This window comes from Rhinatrema bivittatum, chromosome 8 (genome assembly GCF_901001135.1).
Source record: "Rhinatrema bivittatum chromosome 8, aRhiBiv1.1, whole genome shotgun sequence".
Taxonomy (NCBI): domain Eukaryota; kingdom Metazoa; phylum Chordata; class Amphibia; order Gymnophiona; family Rhinatrematidae; genus Rhinatrema; species Rhinatrema bivittatum.
In genome coordinates, this window is record NC_042622.1 from 219,265,767 (window position 1) to 219,283,972 (window position 18,206).

General features: G+C 47.0%; 1 protein-coding gene across 2 annotated transcripts in view; it reads right to left on the reverse strand.

The window, feature by feature from the left end:
- The window catches only part of STK11 (serine/threonine kinase 11), an 86,846-nt gene that overhangs the window by 39,748 nt on the left and 28,892 nt on the right, over window positions 1-18,206 (reverse strand). The gene's annotated exons all lie outside the window — the stretch shown is intronic.

Genomic DNA, 18,206 nt, shown 5'->3' on the forward strand with positions numbered 1-18,206 from the left:
CACAGCCCAAACTAGTACAACATGGTGCCTGGAAGAGGCCGGAGTCGACAGGCTGCTTCTTACAATGGATGCAGAGACTGATCAACAGCAGCAAGACGGCTGCAGGATGGAACTCACTCAGGTGATCTTTCCTGCTGCCTTGTTTCACCCGTTTCTCCTTTTGTAAAAACTCAGTGCCAGCCCTAAACGGTGCACACAGCCCCGAGATGACTTGTTACTCTCACTTCTCCTCATACCCTGAGTGACCTCGTTACCCACATTTACCATCTCATCGAAGAGACCCCGATACCCACAACTCGCCTCTCATGCTGAGGTGACCCCCCCCGTTACCCCACACCCTGGCGGTAAGACCATTACCATCATCTACCTTCTCATCCTGAAGGGACTAATACCCTCGCTTCTCCTCTCACTCTGAGGTGACCTCCCTTCACCTACATCCTGGCGGTAAGACCATTACCATCATCTACCTTCTCATCCTGAAGGGATTAATACCCTCGCTTCTCCTCTCACTCTGAGGTAACCCCCCGTTACCTACACCCTGGCGGTAAGACCATTACCATCATCTACCTTCTCATCCTGAAGGGACTAATACCTTCGCTTCTCCTCTTACTCTGAGGTGGCCCCCCGTTACCTACACCTTTCCACTCACACTGAGACGACCCCCCCAAGATGCACACGCCTCTTTTCACCCCGAGGTGATTTCCAATACCTACAACGTCTCACCTCTCGTTACCCTCGCCCTGTGGCAACTCCCGATGGACATGCTTTTCCTCTCACTTTGAGGCGTTTCTCAATACCCCACAACTCTCCTTCTGCCAAGGACCCTTGGCAGTATCGGTACGGTTTTACCACAGGAGGTGTAAACCGCTCCCCATTTCCTCTTCTGCCTACGATTAGTACTGCTGTGTGGTGCTAGGCATGCTACGCCAGACAATCACTTCAGTAATAAAAAAAAGTTGCAGAGCAGCAATTACATTGTCAGTCAGCATGGTCAAAAACAGATTGCTCAGATTTATTTTTACAACTTACTTTGTTTTATGGCTATAACTTATTTAAATTGTGCAACACATTTTTCAAAGTTCTTTGCTTATTTTATTTTATTTTTTTTAATTTGTATTGTGTTGATCTGTAAATCTATTTTGATTTTGTTGTTCCTTGCTCAGAGAGCCTTTTGGTCGGGGTGGGAGCAAAACACCAAAGCAAGAAAGGTAAATAGAGACGTTGCACTTCTCCCGAAGTGCAACCACTCACTGGTTGGGGGATAACACAAATGTGGAAGAGCCTCACAAAAGGCACAGACAACACTGCACAGAAATCACAAGAGAACCTTGTTTCTTTGGCTCCAGATTTTACATACCAAGACATTAGACTTCTACGCATGGATTTTTTCATGTGTCAAGACTTCCGTGCACTTTAACATTTTTTTTTTTTTAATTAATTTAGAAAACACTAATTTTTATAAACAAACTACCACTTCATACTAAAACAGGGAACGCCGCTGAAAAAGGGAAGAAGGAATAAGGCGCACTGGAGAACTGCAAACTGCTTTTCAAGACACTTAGAATCCATTTCACGCACGGTTGGCTCCGAAATGGCAGATTTTCCAGCTCGCAGATCAGATCTGATCCAGTAATAGAGCCGGCTCTCTGCAGCAAGCGATACTCAAACGAGCAGCTTCCTGCAGAGGGGGTCCAGGGTGGGGGAACAAGCCTGGATTCCCCAGACTCCTTCAGTTCCACGTCGGACCTTAAGACGGCAGTGAGGTGGCTTGCACAGTAGCAACGCAACACACTCAGGAGTCAGGGGAAGGGAGAGGGGATCGTCCTCTTCCCTTCAACACCCTGCCTCTCGAGGGTCTGGCACAAACCTGCCGGAGGGGGACACTGCACACCAAACAGCACGAGGCCAAGGTGAGCGGGCAGAGGCCAATGAATCAAATAAGAGGCTCTGAATCATTGCCTCCTCCTTCTCCAAGTTATTCTGAGCACCCACAAGGACAAAAATGTAACCATGACATTAACAAGGGACAAAGAGGAAGCCGCACAAACACATCCATGCTGAAAGGGGGGGGGGGGGGGGAAGGGAGAAATGCACCCTCCCCCGCCCCTTCACAGGGAAGAGAGGCACACGAATATCCCTAACTGAAAGGGCAGAGAAAGAAAGACAGGCATGCCAAAAGGGAAGAAAGGCTTGCACACGCACACACACCCCAAAATGAAAGGGGAGAGACACACACACACCCCATTCTCCCACAGTGAAAGGGGAAAGAAAGACACACCTCACATTAAAAGGGTAGAGTGTGTGTGACTCTCTTTCTTCCCTTTCAGTGTGAAGTGCGAGATACACATACCCTCATAACCTCACACTGAAAGGGGGGAGGGAGAGGAAGAGAGAGAAACACACAATGGAAAGGGACCAAAAGACAGACAGATGCACGCATCTGTAACTGGGCAGACTGGAGCCAACGTAGATGCTCAACACTGATTTCCAGTACTGGGTGCCTAGTTAGGAGCCTGGAGTTAGATCATCCCTATACCTGACCTCAGTTAAAGCTAGGCACCCATATTCAATCCATCCTAAATGCGAGCGCTCTTTAAGCATTAGACTCTATATTTATTGCATTCTGCTTATAACCATGCTACGCAGATGACAATGAACATATACATTAAAATAACATAACACAAATCCAACCATTTACAAACCAACAAAAAGCTTGACAGAACTTACTGCCAAAGCGCACCACTTAAACCTCCTGAAATAAACCTTCAACCTTGGCCTGGACAACACATAAAATCATGGATCTGCCAGGACGTTTAATCCAGAGAACTGGCCCTGAGATGGACAAAGCTCTCCGAGGGATCCCTTGAAGGCAAGCGTCCTTCAAATTTGGGAAAGAGAGCAACCGAGAATCCACAGAAGGAAGAGTACAGGAGGGTGTGCAACTAGGAAGTAAGCTGGACAAAAACCCCACTCCCTACCGCATGGCACTATAACCTTAAGTTTATAGATTAAATTTTACTGTGAGCAACAGGTAGTCGGTGAAGTTGTTCTTAAAGTACTAGTGACATATGATCTCTGATGGTGACTAGGGGAGCAGCCACACTGAGCAGCAGCTGCAGAGTCTTGAGCTGGCAGTTAGCAACTGCAATAAGCCACTGCAGTGGGAACAAAAGCCTGTACAACCCTTGAAAAATCTTCCTTGGCTAAGCTACATTTTAGTTGCTGTAACATTCTCTCTGTTTAAAAGACCTGCCTTAAGAACAGCCCTTACCTGTGGTTTCAAGGGCAGTCAGGCATCCAGTGGCATACCCAAGCTCCTGAGAAAGGGACTGCATGCAACTCCTTCAAATACTAAGTATAGAGAGGGGTCAGGAATAAAAAGGTCAAGTGACCCACAAGGCCTCGGTCTTAAAGAAATGTAAAAGCAGTCCATTTTCCCTCATCCACTGATTCACCACATGTGGAATATGGGAGATATAGGAAAATTGGTTCTTACCAGCTAATTTTCGTTCCTGTAATACCACAGGAGCAGTGTAGACCAGTGGGTTTACGCATCCCTACCAGCAGATGGAGGCAGAGGACAAAAACTTTGAGGCACTGCTACATAACCAAGAGTGCCACCTGCAGTCCCTCAGTATTGACCTGTACCCAAGCCAAAGATTAGTCCCTAAAACCCTGTACAGGGCGAACAGGCAAAGTAGGGCTGGAACCCCCTGCACTGGAGTCTCTCATACGTCCAGAAACCAAAAACAGTCTGAACTCAACATATGTACAAACTGCAATAAAACTCTTTGAAATACAGTACATTGACTATGAGGAAATTCAGCATTTCAGCAGCAACGGGTTGGGTCTCTGGACTGTTCTGTATTATTACAGGAACAAAAATTAGCAGGTAAGAACCAATTTTCCTTTCCTGTTCATATCCAGATCAGTCCAGACAAATGGGATGTATCCAAGCACCCCTAAACTGGGCAGGAACCCGAAAGACCTGCTCAAAGAACACTCTCACCCAAAGGACAAATTCTCATGTGCCCACACTTCCAAATGGTAATGGCTGGTGAAAGTATGAAGTGAGGACCACACCGCAGCTCTACAAATCTCCTGAGAAGACAACTGACACTCTGCCAAAGAGACCACCTGCGCTCTTGTAGAATGCGCTTTCAGTCCCACTGGAATCTTGTGACCTTTACAAATATAAGCAGAGCAAATGGCCTCCTTCAGCCAACGAGAAATCATGGCTTTTGAGGCCTTGTCTCCTTTCTTCACGCCACCGAACACAAAAAGGTGGCATGACGGCCAAAAAAAATTAGTGACTTCCAGATACAGCAACAGAGTCCGTCGCACATCCAAAAAATGCAGCTCTTTCTCCTGAGGGGAATCCTTAGACCACTCCATAAAGGCTGGAAGATCCACTGTCTGATTAACATGAAGAGAGGACAGCACCTTCGGTAAGAAAGAAGGGACCTGTCGCAATGTGACTCAGTCATTAGAAATATGCAAAAAGGGGTCTCTGCACGACAGTGCCTGCAATTTCGAGATCCATCTGGCAGATATGGCCATCAAAAACACTGTCTTCAAAGTCACTCTTCTCAAAGGCCCAAAAGGCACCATAGAGTACTCACAGAACTAAATTGAGGTTCCAATCCAGGCACAACTTCTGAACTGGAGGACACAAATGTTTGACCCCCTTCAGAAAATCGAACTACATCAGGATGAGAGGCCAAAGACCAACCCCGCAACTTGCCCCTAAGGGAACTCAAGGCGGACACCTGAACGCAGAGGGAGCTATAGGCCAGACCCTTAGCCAATCCATGTTGCAAAAAGGCTAAGATCTGAGGAACGTCTACAGACAGGTAATCCAATCACTGTTGGAGACACCACGACTCAAAGACCCTCCAGACCCTGACATATGCCAGAGAGAGGACCTCTGAGCCTGGAGGAGCATGGAAATAACAGTCCGAATAGCCTTTCAGGCGCAATCGCCGCCTCTCAAAAGCCAAGCTGTGAGACAGAAGTGATCCGCTAGATCCAAAAATATGAGACCTTGCCTGCCGAAGCAACCCTGGCAGTTGGGCTAATTTGAGGGGTCCCTCCCCCGTGAGATGCACCAGATCCGCAAACCACAGCTATTGTAGCCACTCTGGCGCCACTAGCACCACCGACCCCGGATGCACTCTGTGCCACAGAACTCGACCGACGAGTGACCAAGGAGAAAACATGTACAATAGGATCCCCAACAGCTAAGGGCACACCAGAGCATCTAGCCCCAGTGCGCCAACCTCTCTTCTGCAACTGAAAAGCCTTGCCATTTTTGAGTTGGCTCGCATCGCCATGAGATCCAACTGGGGAACACTCTACTTAGAGATGCGATCCCAAGTTTCAAGGGACAACACCCATTCCCCTGGATATAGCTGCTGCCTGCTGAGGAAATCTGCTTGCACGTTGTCCACACCTGTGACCTGAGAAGCCGCTATTCCCTCGTGATGGCATGCTGCCCAGACAACTGTCGAGCTTCCAGAGCCACCGCGCAACTTTTTGTCCCTCTTTGCCGATTGATGTATGCCACAGTCGTTGCATTGTCCAAAAATACATGAACCATCCAGCCTCTGATTCAGGGAAGAAAGGCTTCCAGGGCCTGACAGACTGCCCTTGTTTCCAAACGATTGATGGACCAGGATTTCTCCTCTGTGGACCATAGTCCTTGGGTAGCACGCTCCAGACACACTGCCTCCCCAACCCTTGAGACTAGAAATATGTGGTCATCACCACCCAGTCAAGAGTCTCCAGATTCATTCTCTTTTCCAGATTGCAATGCAATCTCAAAAAAGATTTAGTTGCGATGGAGAAGGTACAGAGAAGGGCAACCAAAATGATAAAGGGGATGGAACAGCTCCCCTATGAGAAAAGGCTGAAGAGGTTAGGGCTGTTCAGCTTGGAGAAGAGACGGCTGAGGGGGGATATGATAGAGGTCTTTAAGATCATGAGATGTCTTGAACGAGTAGAAGTAACTCGGTTATTTACATTTTTGAATAATAGAAGGACTAGGGGGCACTCCATGAAGTTAGCATGTGGCACATTTAAGCCTAATCGGAGAAAATTATTTCACTCAACGCACAATAAAGCTTTGGAATTTGTTGCCAGAGGATGTGGTTAGTGCAGTTAGTGTAGCTGGGTTCAAAAAAGGTTTGGATAAGTTCTTGGAGAAGTCCATTACTGGCTATTAATCAAGTTTACTTAGGGAATAGTCACTGCTATTAATTGCATCGGTAGCATGGGATCTACTTAGTGTTTGGATAATTGCCAGGTTCTTGTGGCCTGGTTTGGCCTCTGTTGGAAACAGGATGCTGGGCTTGATGGACCCTTGGTCTGACCCAGCATGGCAATTTCTTATGTTCTTAATCACCACAGGAGACTGGACATGGATTCTCGTAGAAGAGGCAAAGGCAGAATGCTTTCTGTGACGGTCTTGTGTGTGAAGGCCCACAGAACCAAATCCAACATGGAAGCCATGGACCCCAGGACCTGCAAATAATCCCAGACTGTTGATACAGACAAACGAAGCAGGCACATCACCTGTGCCTATAACTTAGACAACCTGTCCGAGGTCAGGAACACCCTGCCTTTCTGGGTATCGAAAATTGCCCTCAGATACTCCAACAACTGGGTCGGCACTAGGTGACTCTTCACCATATTTAATCACCCAATCCAGTGACCGCAAGATGTCCATAACCTGCTGGAGAGACCAAATGCACTCCTCCTCCATCTTCGCTTGAATGAGCCAATTGTCCAGATACGGATGTACCAAAGTCCCTTCTTGCCGAAGGGTTGCCGCCACCACAACCATCACGTTCGTGAAGATTTGTGATGCCGTGGCCAAGCTGAAGGGCAGTGCCTAGAACTGGAAATGCTGACCCAGCACCATGATGGTCCTTCCAAATGGGAATATGGAGGTACGCCTCTGTCAGGTCCAATGACGCCAAGAACTCTCCTCTGCGGACTGCCACTAGAACAGTGCACATTTCCATTCTGCAAGTCGAGAATGGGCCGAAAGGTGCCCTCCTTTTTGGGAATCACAAAATAAATGGAGTTCCTTCCCTGTACCTGCTCCTCCCCCAGGATTGGAACTATCGCATTTAAATTTAATAAACTCTGCAGAGTCCCCCACCCTGCCTTTCGCTTGATTCGAGAGGCAACGTGAGACTCCAGAAAGGCCTCCCTTACAGGCGCGAAAATTCTAGAGCGTAGCCATCTCTCACCACCTCTAGAAACCAATGGTCTGAGGTAATCTTAAACCACTCCTTGTAAAAGTTGGACAATCTGCTTCCTACCACTTCTATGAAGGTATGGGCAATCCTGGCTTCACTGCATTGGCATTCCACCACCAGCCCCTTGACCAGTCACATCTCTAGCAAATCTGCGAGGGCCTCAAAAGGACTGCTGTTCCCCCCTAAGCAGAGGTCTTGCATGAACGAAATCTCTGCATCTCACGAAAATGGGAGCGAGACGGGAAAATCTTCTAACTGATCCTCTCATCCTCAGGCAGCCTGTTCCCTTTGGACTCCCACAAAGGCTTCATCAGCTGATCCACATCCTCCCCAAAAAGGAGTTTCCTTTTAAAGGGAAGATTACACAACTGGGCCTTGGACCACATATCAGCCGACCAATTTCGCAACCACAAAAGCCTGCGTGCCACCACTTCCAAGACCATGCTCCTGGCCGAAGTGCACACCAAGACAAAGCGCATCCATAACATAAGCCACTCCAGCCTCCAAACACGCCGACTGCAGAGCACCAACATCCCCGGATGAGGCTTGGTCTTGTGCCTTCTGCACCCAGTACAAACAAGCCCTCTGCATCATGCTGTTGGCATCATTCAGACTGCAGGTTTGCACCTCTACCATCTGCTGGAGACAGAGAAATACTGAGGGACTGCAGGTGACACTCTCGGATATGTAGCAGTACCTCAAAGTTTTGTTCTCTGCCTCCATCTGCTAGTAAGGATGCAAAACCCACTTGTCTGGACTGATCTGGGTATGAACAGGAAATTCAAACAAAACAGATACAGCATTTTGAACTGGGAACCCTACCCATTCAAGAGTGACTTAAATCACTGAGCAACAGTACCATCGATCCTTAACTTGATCAATCTATTTACCAAAATGGAATAATTAGCTGAGTCAAAGGTGGCAGAAACATCTAGAAAAAGTATAATCACAGCCTTCCCATGATCCAGTTCTCATAAAACAAAATCCAAGACAGAAAAATGGGAATCAGATAGAAAGACATACATACAGATACATGCACACTGAAAAGAGAGAAAGTCACACAGAAAGGAAACAGAGCTAGCTTGGTGGCTCAATGGAAGGTCCCAGGCTGATTCCTCAAATTGGGCCTTCTACTCCCTGGCTTGGCTAGAGAAGCTGCTGAAGTGGTGCTCACAGCCCCTGGAGTCATGGTCATTATGCAAAGGCAACTCTTATTGGCCAGGTGCACAGCCCATGACTGAAGGTTTCAGTAGCAATCCTGGGGCTCAACCCTTGGCCAAAGGATATTCAGTGTAATGACCAGACCAGGTACTTTATTTAAAATCTTTTCTATACCGTTGTTAAGTGGGTGCCATCACAAAGGTTCACAATAGGGCACAAAAACTATGTTGTATAAAGTGTCTAGAATTCTAACTCTTAAACAGGTGCCATCAAAAATACTGTAACATAATATCATAATAAATACTATTTGATGAGTGTTATAAGTCATGTCCAGTTTTTCTAACTCAGTTATAAGATTGGTGCTGCTTTGGGTGAGGAGGAGGATAGGTTGTTATGAAAATATAGGAAGAACTCCCGAGTAGTTGCAAATAAAAGTTCTTCCTATATTTTCATAACAACCTATCCTCCTCCTCAATTATAATTGAAGAATTTGCTAACAAAAAAGCTCATAAAGCCTTCTTAAATAAATAAAAATTTGGGAAATTTAGAAAACGATTTCTCTTATTAACCTTTTAGATCTTGCTCATTGAAGGAATTATTTCCTGATGCCCCTTTTTACATATGTTAGTTAACTAGACCCAAATATGGTATAAAAAATGTTTCAAGTAATTAAAAGTATATGAAAAAATGTTCCACTTGTGGAACGTTGGTACCCAAAAGGTTAAGTATCACATCAGAACCTTACATAGGGGCCTAATTCCAGCTCTCTCCGGCCCTGACCACCAAGCCTTATGTTAAGGGTAGTAATACTACTAGCAACATTTCTGCAGGATAAAAAGCTTTGATAATTCAGACAATGCTGCTTGAACATTCTTTGCTTTTTGACATGGCCGTAGAAGCACTCCTGCACTTTTTCCCTAATGTCTGCATATCAGTATCGAGGACCATAAAAAGTCAGGGCCCAGTGTTGGCTGTTGCCTGAATCCAATTCCTCTTTTACCCTATGCTGTTGAAGCAGAGAGCAATGGTGCAATTGTGTCAAAATCATGAAAGCTAATTGGTTAAGAGTGGTAACTACTGCTCCATGCAGGTTACCCCCATGCATCCTTTTTCTTCATTTCCATGCTCTAGCTTTAGGGATCCACAGTGTTTATCCCATGCCTATTGTTTTTGTCCTCACCTCCTCTTCTAGAAAGACATTCCAGGCATCCACCACCCTCTCTGAAGAAATATTTCCTGATGTTGGTTCTGAATCATCCCCCCTGGAGTTTCATTTCATGACCCATAGTTCTACTGTCTGCTTTCCAATGGAAAATGTTTGAAGTCCGTGCATGATTAAAATTGGTTCTTATCTGCTAATTTTCATACCTGAAGTACCACAGATCAGTCCAGACAAGTGGGTTTCGCATCCCTACAGCAGATGGAGCCAGAGAACACTGCCACCTGCAGTCCTTCAGTATTGACCTGTATCCAAGCCAAATAGAGTGAACACTACTGAACTACCCTCTGCTTTCCTAGGGCAAACATTAAACCCAAGGGTTGGAGCTCCCTGAACTGGAACTCTTACACGACTCCCAAGGACAACTAAACCTGGAAACCTTTTTTAGGCTCCGACTACATACATACTGAACATTCCAGAAAATATCAGCACAAGTTAAATCAGTCTTTCGTAAATCAGGGGCAAGGTCTCTGGTACTTTAGGAACGAAAATTAGCAGGTAAAAACCAAATTTTCCTTTCCTGTTCGTACCCCAGTTCAGTCCAGGTAAGTGGGATGTACCAAAGCACCCCTACACTGGGCGGGGCATGCGAAAGACCTGCTCTCAATACACTCTCCAAAACTTGGCTATCCTGGCACCTGAACATCCAACCGGTAATGCCAAGAGAAAGTCTGCAACGAAGTCCATGTAGCTGCCAACAAATCTCTTGTGGAGACACTAAACTGAAACTCAGACCAAGAAGCCACCTTGCCCTAGTAGAATGCACTTGCAGCCCCTCTGGAACTTTTCTGCCTTTGCAAAGATAAGCCGAAATAATAGCTTCCTTCAACCAACGAGCAACAGTGCCCTTAGCAGCCTTACATCCCTTCTTTGGCTTGCCAAGCAACACAAACAGATGATCCAACCTCCGGAAACTGTTGGTGATCTTAAGATACTGCAACAGCATCCGAACATCCAACTAGTTGAGTTCCCTTGTTTCTGGCACCTCCGAAGACCAATTCAGAAACGCAGGAAGCTCCACTGTCTGAGATGAAAAGAGGAAACCACCTTGGGTAGGAACAAGGGTATCGTGCGCAAAGACACAGGACAAAGCCTGCAACTCTGCAATCCTTCTGGCTGAGCAAATTGTCACCAGAAAAACCACCTTCAGGGTGAGGTCCTTTAGAGACACACCTTCTGCAATTCACTTGCAGAACTAAGGTCAAACTCTAAGCCACTTTCATTCAGCGCACCAGCGGCCACTTCAAAAAACATCGCATCACATCCGGATGCAATATCAAAGACCCCCTTTGTAGTTTACCCCGAGGCACACCAGGACCGCTATCTGTACCCAAAGGGAATTGTAAGCTAAGTCCTTGGACAATCCTTGTTGTAAAAAAAGGCCAAAATATGTGATATCCCTACCAGTATTGGATCTAGGCCTTTCTCCAAACACCAAGTCTCAAAGAACCTTCACACCTGGAAATAAGCTATGGACATGGATGGCCTCCTGGCCTGAAGCAAGTTGGTAAAAACCGGCTCTGAGTAACCCTTTCACCTTAACCACTGCCTCTCAAAAGCCAAGCCGTGAGCCGCTCAATCCAAGAAGATAGGACCTTGCCTTAACAGACCCAGAAGATGAACCAAACTAAGGGCCCATCTACTGCCAGATGAATCACATCTGCGAACCACGGACACTGCAGCCACGAGAAACACCAGACCCAGATGTCTTTTAATGCATCAACACGCGGCTTATTAACAGCCATGGAGGAAAGACGTACAGCAGGAACCCTGCCAGCCACAGAAGAACGAGAGCGTCTAGTCCCTTGGCTCTGACCTTTCTACTGTGACTGAAAAAACTGTGGCGCTTTGGCATTGCTCCACGATACCATCAGATCCAGCTGGGGGCTGTCCCAGTGAACCTGAATCAAGTCGAAGGCCTCCGTTGACTATTTCCATTCCTCTGGATCCAACTGTTGCCTGCTGAAATCATCCACTTGCACATTGTCCAATCTAGCTACATGTGAAGCTGATAACCCCTCCAAACTCCAAATGCCACACCATCCAGACAAAAAAAAAAAAGCAGCTCCTGGAGCTCCCAAGCCATGGCATGGTTTTATGCCACCCTTCTAATTAATATATGCCACCATCGTATCATTGCCGAGAAAACTATGACCATATGCCCTCGGACCTGAGGAAAGAAAAATACCAGCACCCTGCAAACCGCTCGTTTCCAAACTATTGATAAACCAGGCTGCTTCCGTATGTGACCACCGACCTTGAGCCGTCTGTCCAAGACAGACTGCCCAAGACAGACTGCCCCCTCCAACCTCTGAGGCTGGCATCTGTGTTCACCACTACCCAATCTGGATAGTCCAGATCCACCCCCTTCTCCAGATTGTGGCAAGACAGTCACTGCGAGAGACTGGATCTGGATTCTCCCTGTAGCTGTAAAGGTCACTGTTACTCCTCTGACAATGGACTCCAATGGGACAGTAGAGCCCGGGGGGGGGGGGGGGGGGGGGTGTCGAAGATTAGCAAAGCCCATGGCCCCAAATCCAGCATAGATGCCATAGAACCTAGTACTTGCAACTAATCCCAGGCCTAGGGAACTGGCATTCTCAAGAAATGCCCTATCTGAGCCTAATCTTCATGACTCTCTCTGGGATAAAGGAGACTCTGCCCACCTGAGCATCGAAACGCGTTCCCAGCTAGTCCAACGACTGGGTCGGCACCAGAAGACTTTTGTCCAAGTTTATCTCCTCACTTGAACAACTGTAACAATCCATCACTTGATGCACCGCTGGCAATCTTCCCCGTCGGACTTTGCTTGCACTAGCCAGTCATCCAGATAAGGGAGATTCAGAATCCCTTCCTTCCTTAGCACCTCCACCACCACCTTTGTGAATGTATGTGGAGCCATGGCCAACCTGAAGGCAAGGGCACAAAACTGAAAATGCTGCCCCAGCACCATGAACCTCAAAGTTCTGGTATGCTGGCCAAATGGGGATATGCAAACAGGCCTCCAACAGATCTAGGGTCGCTAGAAATTTCTGAATTGTGATTGTCTGCAGAGTCTCCATCCTGAACCACAAAATAAAATGAGTACTTCCATTTCCCCTTTCCGAAGGCGGAACCGGTACAATAGCTTCCAGGCTTTGTAAACGTAGCAAAGCGTTCCATACTGTCTCTCGCTTGGCTTGAGTCACGCAAAGGGACGCCAAGATGACGACCCGTACCGGATGTAAAAAATTCTAAGGCGTAACCTTCTCTTATCACCTCTAGAACCCACTGGTCCAAAGTGAAACTTGTCTACTCCTCATAAAATAGGGAAAATCTTCCTCCTACAGTGTCGATCAAAGAGTGACCCAGCCTGATTTCATTAAAAAAAGTCCTACTGCCACCAGCCTCCTGACCGGCCTCTTCCCTGGAAGTCCTGCGAGAACCCCGAAAGAACTGTGTTGACCAGCGGCCTGCTTCTGCCTCACATTCGAGGTCATCTTGTCTGGCCAAAAAACACCTCATATACTGAAAATGGGACCACGGCGGAAAGGTTTTTCTGACAGCCTTATTCTCCAGCAACTTCTTTCCCTTGGATTTCCCCCAGAGTCTTCATCAATTGCTCCAGGTCCTCAAAAAATAGTAATTTCCCCCTAAAAGGGAAATTTCCCCCTAAAAGGGAAATTACATAGCTGGGAATTAGACCACACATCTGCTGACCAATTTGGCAACCATAGCAGCTTTCTAGCTGCCACCGCAGAAACTGTAATCCTCACTGACGTGCAGACCAAGCCATATAGTGCATCCACCACATAGGCCACCCCAGCTTCCCAGCCGAGCCGTCGGATCTGATGAAGCATCCTTCTCCTGTGTCTTCTGCACTCAGCACAAACAGGTCCGCTGCTTCAGACTACCACAAATCACTGCCTGGAGGCTCGAGGCCGAACCCTCAAACTTCAACTGGTACTCCAGCTTGCGGTCCTGCACATGCTTCAACACAGCCGAACCCACTACCAGAATAGTGGTCTTTCTTTGTGACCACCGACACTGCTGCATCCACCTTAAGCAGCCTTAGGCGTTACAAAGTGTCCTCCCCATCATCGGATACAACTTTGCCATTGCTCGGCTGACTTTCAAGTCGGCCTCTGGAGTATCCGAACCACTAGCTTCCTGATCTTCCTGGGCAACAGAAAGTCTCTGGCAGACCCCAAAGGCCATCCAACACCAAGTCCATAGCCACCGTGACTAAATCTTCCTGAGTAACTTTTAAACCCAGCTCACCCAAAACATGAGGGATGAGAGGCCTCAATTCCTCCTAGAGAAATAACCAGACGACCCTTGGGTCATCCCCCTTGGTTACAGGTATGTCGCTCGGATCCGCCACACCATGCAGAGTTTCCGGATCCCTGGGTCACTCCCCAGACCATTCCCTGGATCACCACCGGCCTCAAGCGGATCCTCCTGATCAGAACATTCCTCTGCCTACAACAGGTCCCCTGATCCTGAGGACGGAGTCAGTACCAAGCGACACAGACAACCTCCTGGATCCTCCTGTCGGGACCATTTTGGCCCTTTTTGCAGGCCTCTGCAGCTTTCCTCCTCCTTGGGGTCGTATTTCCACCACTCCACACCTGGCCAAGAATGTCTTGTGCATCAACAGAACAAAATCCGGAGAAAAATACTGTTACTCCGTATAATCAGACTCATCCAGATCCCCTCCCTAAAAAATCCTCCCCCAGAGGAAACCCCACAGGGGAAAGAGGATGAGGAGTATCCCTTCTACCAGAGCAGAACCCCCCCCCCCCCCCTTTTTTTTTTTTTTACATGCCTCTGAAAGCACCTCCGCGCCTCCAGCCCTGGGCCCTGCGGACCGGGTCCTTCTCCAGCCTCTCGCAGTGTCCTCTGAGGTTCCTTCACCTCACACCGCACATTCCCTGCAAAAAGCATTAAAATCTAGATGCATCTGATGCAAGCCGCAGGCCCAAGAGGCTTTGGCACACTGTGAGGCAGGGGTCATTAGGCTCACCGTGTGGCTGCCTCGCAGTGAAAGGCCGAGTGCCGCAGGTGCACACAAATCCAGAGTCCCGGCAGCGTCGGGCACTTTAACACACCACTTCCCCAAGTGATCCCGGATCAGCAGCTTAACCGGCCTGCTCAAGATAGAGCCCAGCCTCAGCAGCTTGTCTAATTTTTTTTTTTTTAATATTTTATTAAACAAGCAATAAATCCAACAAAAAATGACAAAGAAACACTTTCCTGCTGGGGATTACCAACCCCGCACTCCCCTGGCTCCACCTGAGGAATGGCCCACGAAGGTGCCTAACACCCCAGGGAGCGGAATCTTCTTTTCTTCCCAATCTGTCCCCTAAACTTTTTCTTTTAAATCATTCAGACTGCAGATCTGCACCTCTACCATCTGCTGGAGATAAAGAAATACTGAGAGAATGCAGGTGGCACTCTCAGATAGGTAGCAGTGCCTCAAAGGTTTTGTTCTCTGCTGGTAGGGATGCAAAATCCACTTGTTTGGACGGATTTGGGGTATGAACAGGAACTGAAGGTCTGCATCATATCTCCCCTCTTCCAGGGTGTACATTATTCAGATCCTTCAGCCTCTCCTCATAGATCTTCTCATACAGTCCCACACCATTTTGGTTGCTCTTCTTTATCTTTTTTGAGATTCGGGCACCAGTACTGAACGCAGTACTCCAGGTGAGGCCTCATAAAGGACCTGTAACAAGGGTATTATCTCCTCCTTTTTCTTACTGGTTATTGCTCTCTATGCAGCTCAGCATTCTTCTGGCTTTAGCTATCACCTTGTCACATAGCCAGACACTATCACTCCTAGGTTCCTCTCCCAGTCCGTGCACATTCGATTTTTACCCCCTATCACCCCAGATGCATGACTCTGCACTTCTTTGCATTGAATCCCAGCTGCCAAGTCTTCAACCACTCTTCAAGCTTTCTTAAATCTCTTTTCATTCTCTCTACTCCTTCAGGCGTATCCACTCTGTTGCAGATCTTACTATCATTCGCAAATAGACAAACTTTACCTTCAATCCCTTCTGCAATGTTGCTCACAAACGAGCCGATACAGTACAGTGCACTCCGACGGAGCGCACTGCTAACCTGTCCTTGGACGTGCGTTTTCCCTTACCCCTTATTCAGTAAGGGGCGGAAAACCCGCGTCCAACCCGCAGAACCTAATAGCGCCCTCAACATGCAAATGCATGTTGATGGCCCTATTGGGTATTCCCGCGCGATACAGTAAGTAAAATGTGCAGCCAAGCCGCACATTTTACTTTCAGAAATTAGCGCCTACCCAAAGGTAGGCGCTAGTTTCTGCCGGCACCGGGAAAGTGCACAGAAAAGCAGTAAAAACTGCTTTTCTGTGCTCCCTCCGACTTCATATCATGGCGATATTAAGTCGGAGGTCCCGAAGAGTAAAAAAAAAAGAAAAAGAAAAAACTAAAATGGGCCGGCGGCTGTCTGGTCGAAAACTGGACACTCAATTTTGCCAGCGTCCGGTTTCTGAGCCTGTGGCTGTCAGCAGGCTCGAGAACAGACACCAGGAAAATTGAGCGTCGGCTGTCAAACCCGCTGACAGCCGCCACTCCGGGCTAAAAGGCGGCGCTAGGGACGCGCTAGTGTCCCTAGCGAGCATTCGTCTGCTCTCCCACGGACTTTACTGAATCGGCCTGAAAGATATTGAACAGAAGCGGTCCCAAAACTAACCCACTTAACGCCGCTCTCTCTTCAGAGTACGTTCCATTTACCATTACAGGCTGTTTCCTGTCAGTCAACAGTTTGCAATCCACTCCACCACCTTGGTGCTGATTCCCAAGCTTTTCATTTTATTCACGAACCTTATCAAAACCTTTACTGAAATCCAAGTAAAGCATATTGAGTACTCTTCCTTGATCCAATTCTCCAGTCACCAATCAGAAAAATCAATTTGATTTGTCTGACAGGACCTTCTCCTGATGAATCCAGGCTGCCTCTTGTCAAGCAACCCACTGGACTGTAGATAGTTCACAATCCTTTCCTTTGGCAGAGACTCAATTTTCCCACCCCCAAGGTGAGGTTAATCGGCCTGTAGTTTCCAGCCTCCTCTCTGCTACTGCTCTTGTGTAGAGGGGTCTATATAGTGATTCTGCTTCATTATATACTGTGAACTCAAGTCTGTTAATCAAAAAATGCCCAGCATCATAAGATGCCTTCTTCAAGGGTCATATATTCTATGCTGAAGAATATAAAAAATTAAAATAAAAAAACACTGTAAAATCCAAAACTGTTAAAGCAACAATATGCAGCATAACGACTCACTGATATTATATCGACACCATCTCAACTAAATCAAAAAATGACGGACCTGCCAGCCTAGGCTGACAAAGGAGGGTTCTGGACTGATATGGCAGGATTCAAAGAAAGAAGATTACTAGGAGAGCTTACATTTCTCCTCTCTTTTCATCCTGCCAAACCAATCCAGTCAAGTGGTGTTTAACTGGTAGCCCCTGGCCAATATATGCTGTGCTAATAGCTTCCTTAATCCATCTGGAAATAAAGAACTGCAGACACCCCGCCTTTACAAGGCCTGCTTTAACTGAACAAAGAATCTGACTTCCGAAAGAAGACCGATCACTTTAAAGGTTCTACATACATTAATGTATGTAGACTTCTATTCTCATCTTACATTCCTTCAATCTCAACGCCAGTATGGAAATTGACTGGTGAAGATGAAAACCTATGACCACTTCACTTAAGGAGGGGGGCACGGGACAGATCACAACATGTTCCTCTGAAATCAACACGTATAGATCCCTGCAAGACAGGGCACGTAACTCCAAGATGTGTCTCACTGAATGGATTGCCACAGAAAGTATAGTCTTCAAAGACATCCTTGAAGACTGTACTTTGAGCCTGTTTTGTACAAGGGCCTTTCAGTTCTGTTTTTGACACTTCTGCAAAGCAAAAGAGAGTTCCCAGTTCAGCTTTAACCTTGGATCCACTTTCTAAACCCTCAACTCCCTAGGGATGTTGGTAACGACACTACTTTTGGTTTTCAGTAACAAAAGCTACTTCGCATAGCAACAGTATGCTTTGTTTCTATTCCATTTTTCTCCGTTTTATTTTAATGTGTTGTCTTGTAAAATTAATTGCGAACATAATCCTGTCCAGGATGTAGAGCTTAAACACAATTTATATCTGTTCAGGTCTAGTTATTCAAGTCAGAGTCAGTTGCTTCTGATGTAAGCACACTACCACAAGACTGTTTGTGTTTAAATGTGTGTGAAGCAGGAGATCACAGCACGGTGAAAGCCACGGCGAGGGGGACGCAGGCTTCAGAACTGTTGGCACTCCAATTTTGAGATCTAATTCTCTTAAATGCTTAAATCACACGTGCCCATTATCCATCTTACTGCAGAGGCTCTGAACACCTGCACGAGCAGCTGACACAGACACATACAAGTAGAGCTCTAGGAAATATTGACACTCCTCCTCTAGACAGTGCCATCTGTCCCAGTCTACTGGCAAAGCTACCAAACAGTGAGGCACTCGATGCGTGGTCATGGAATAGGGGAATA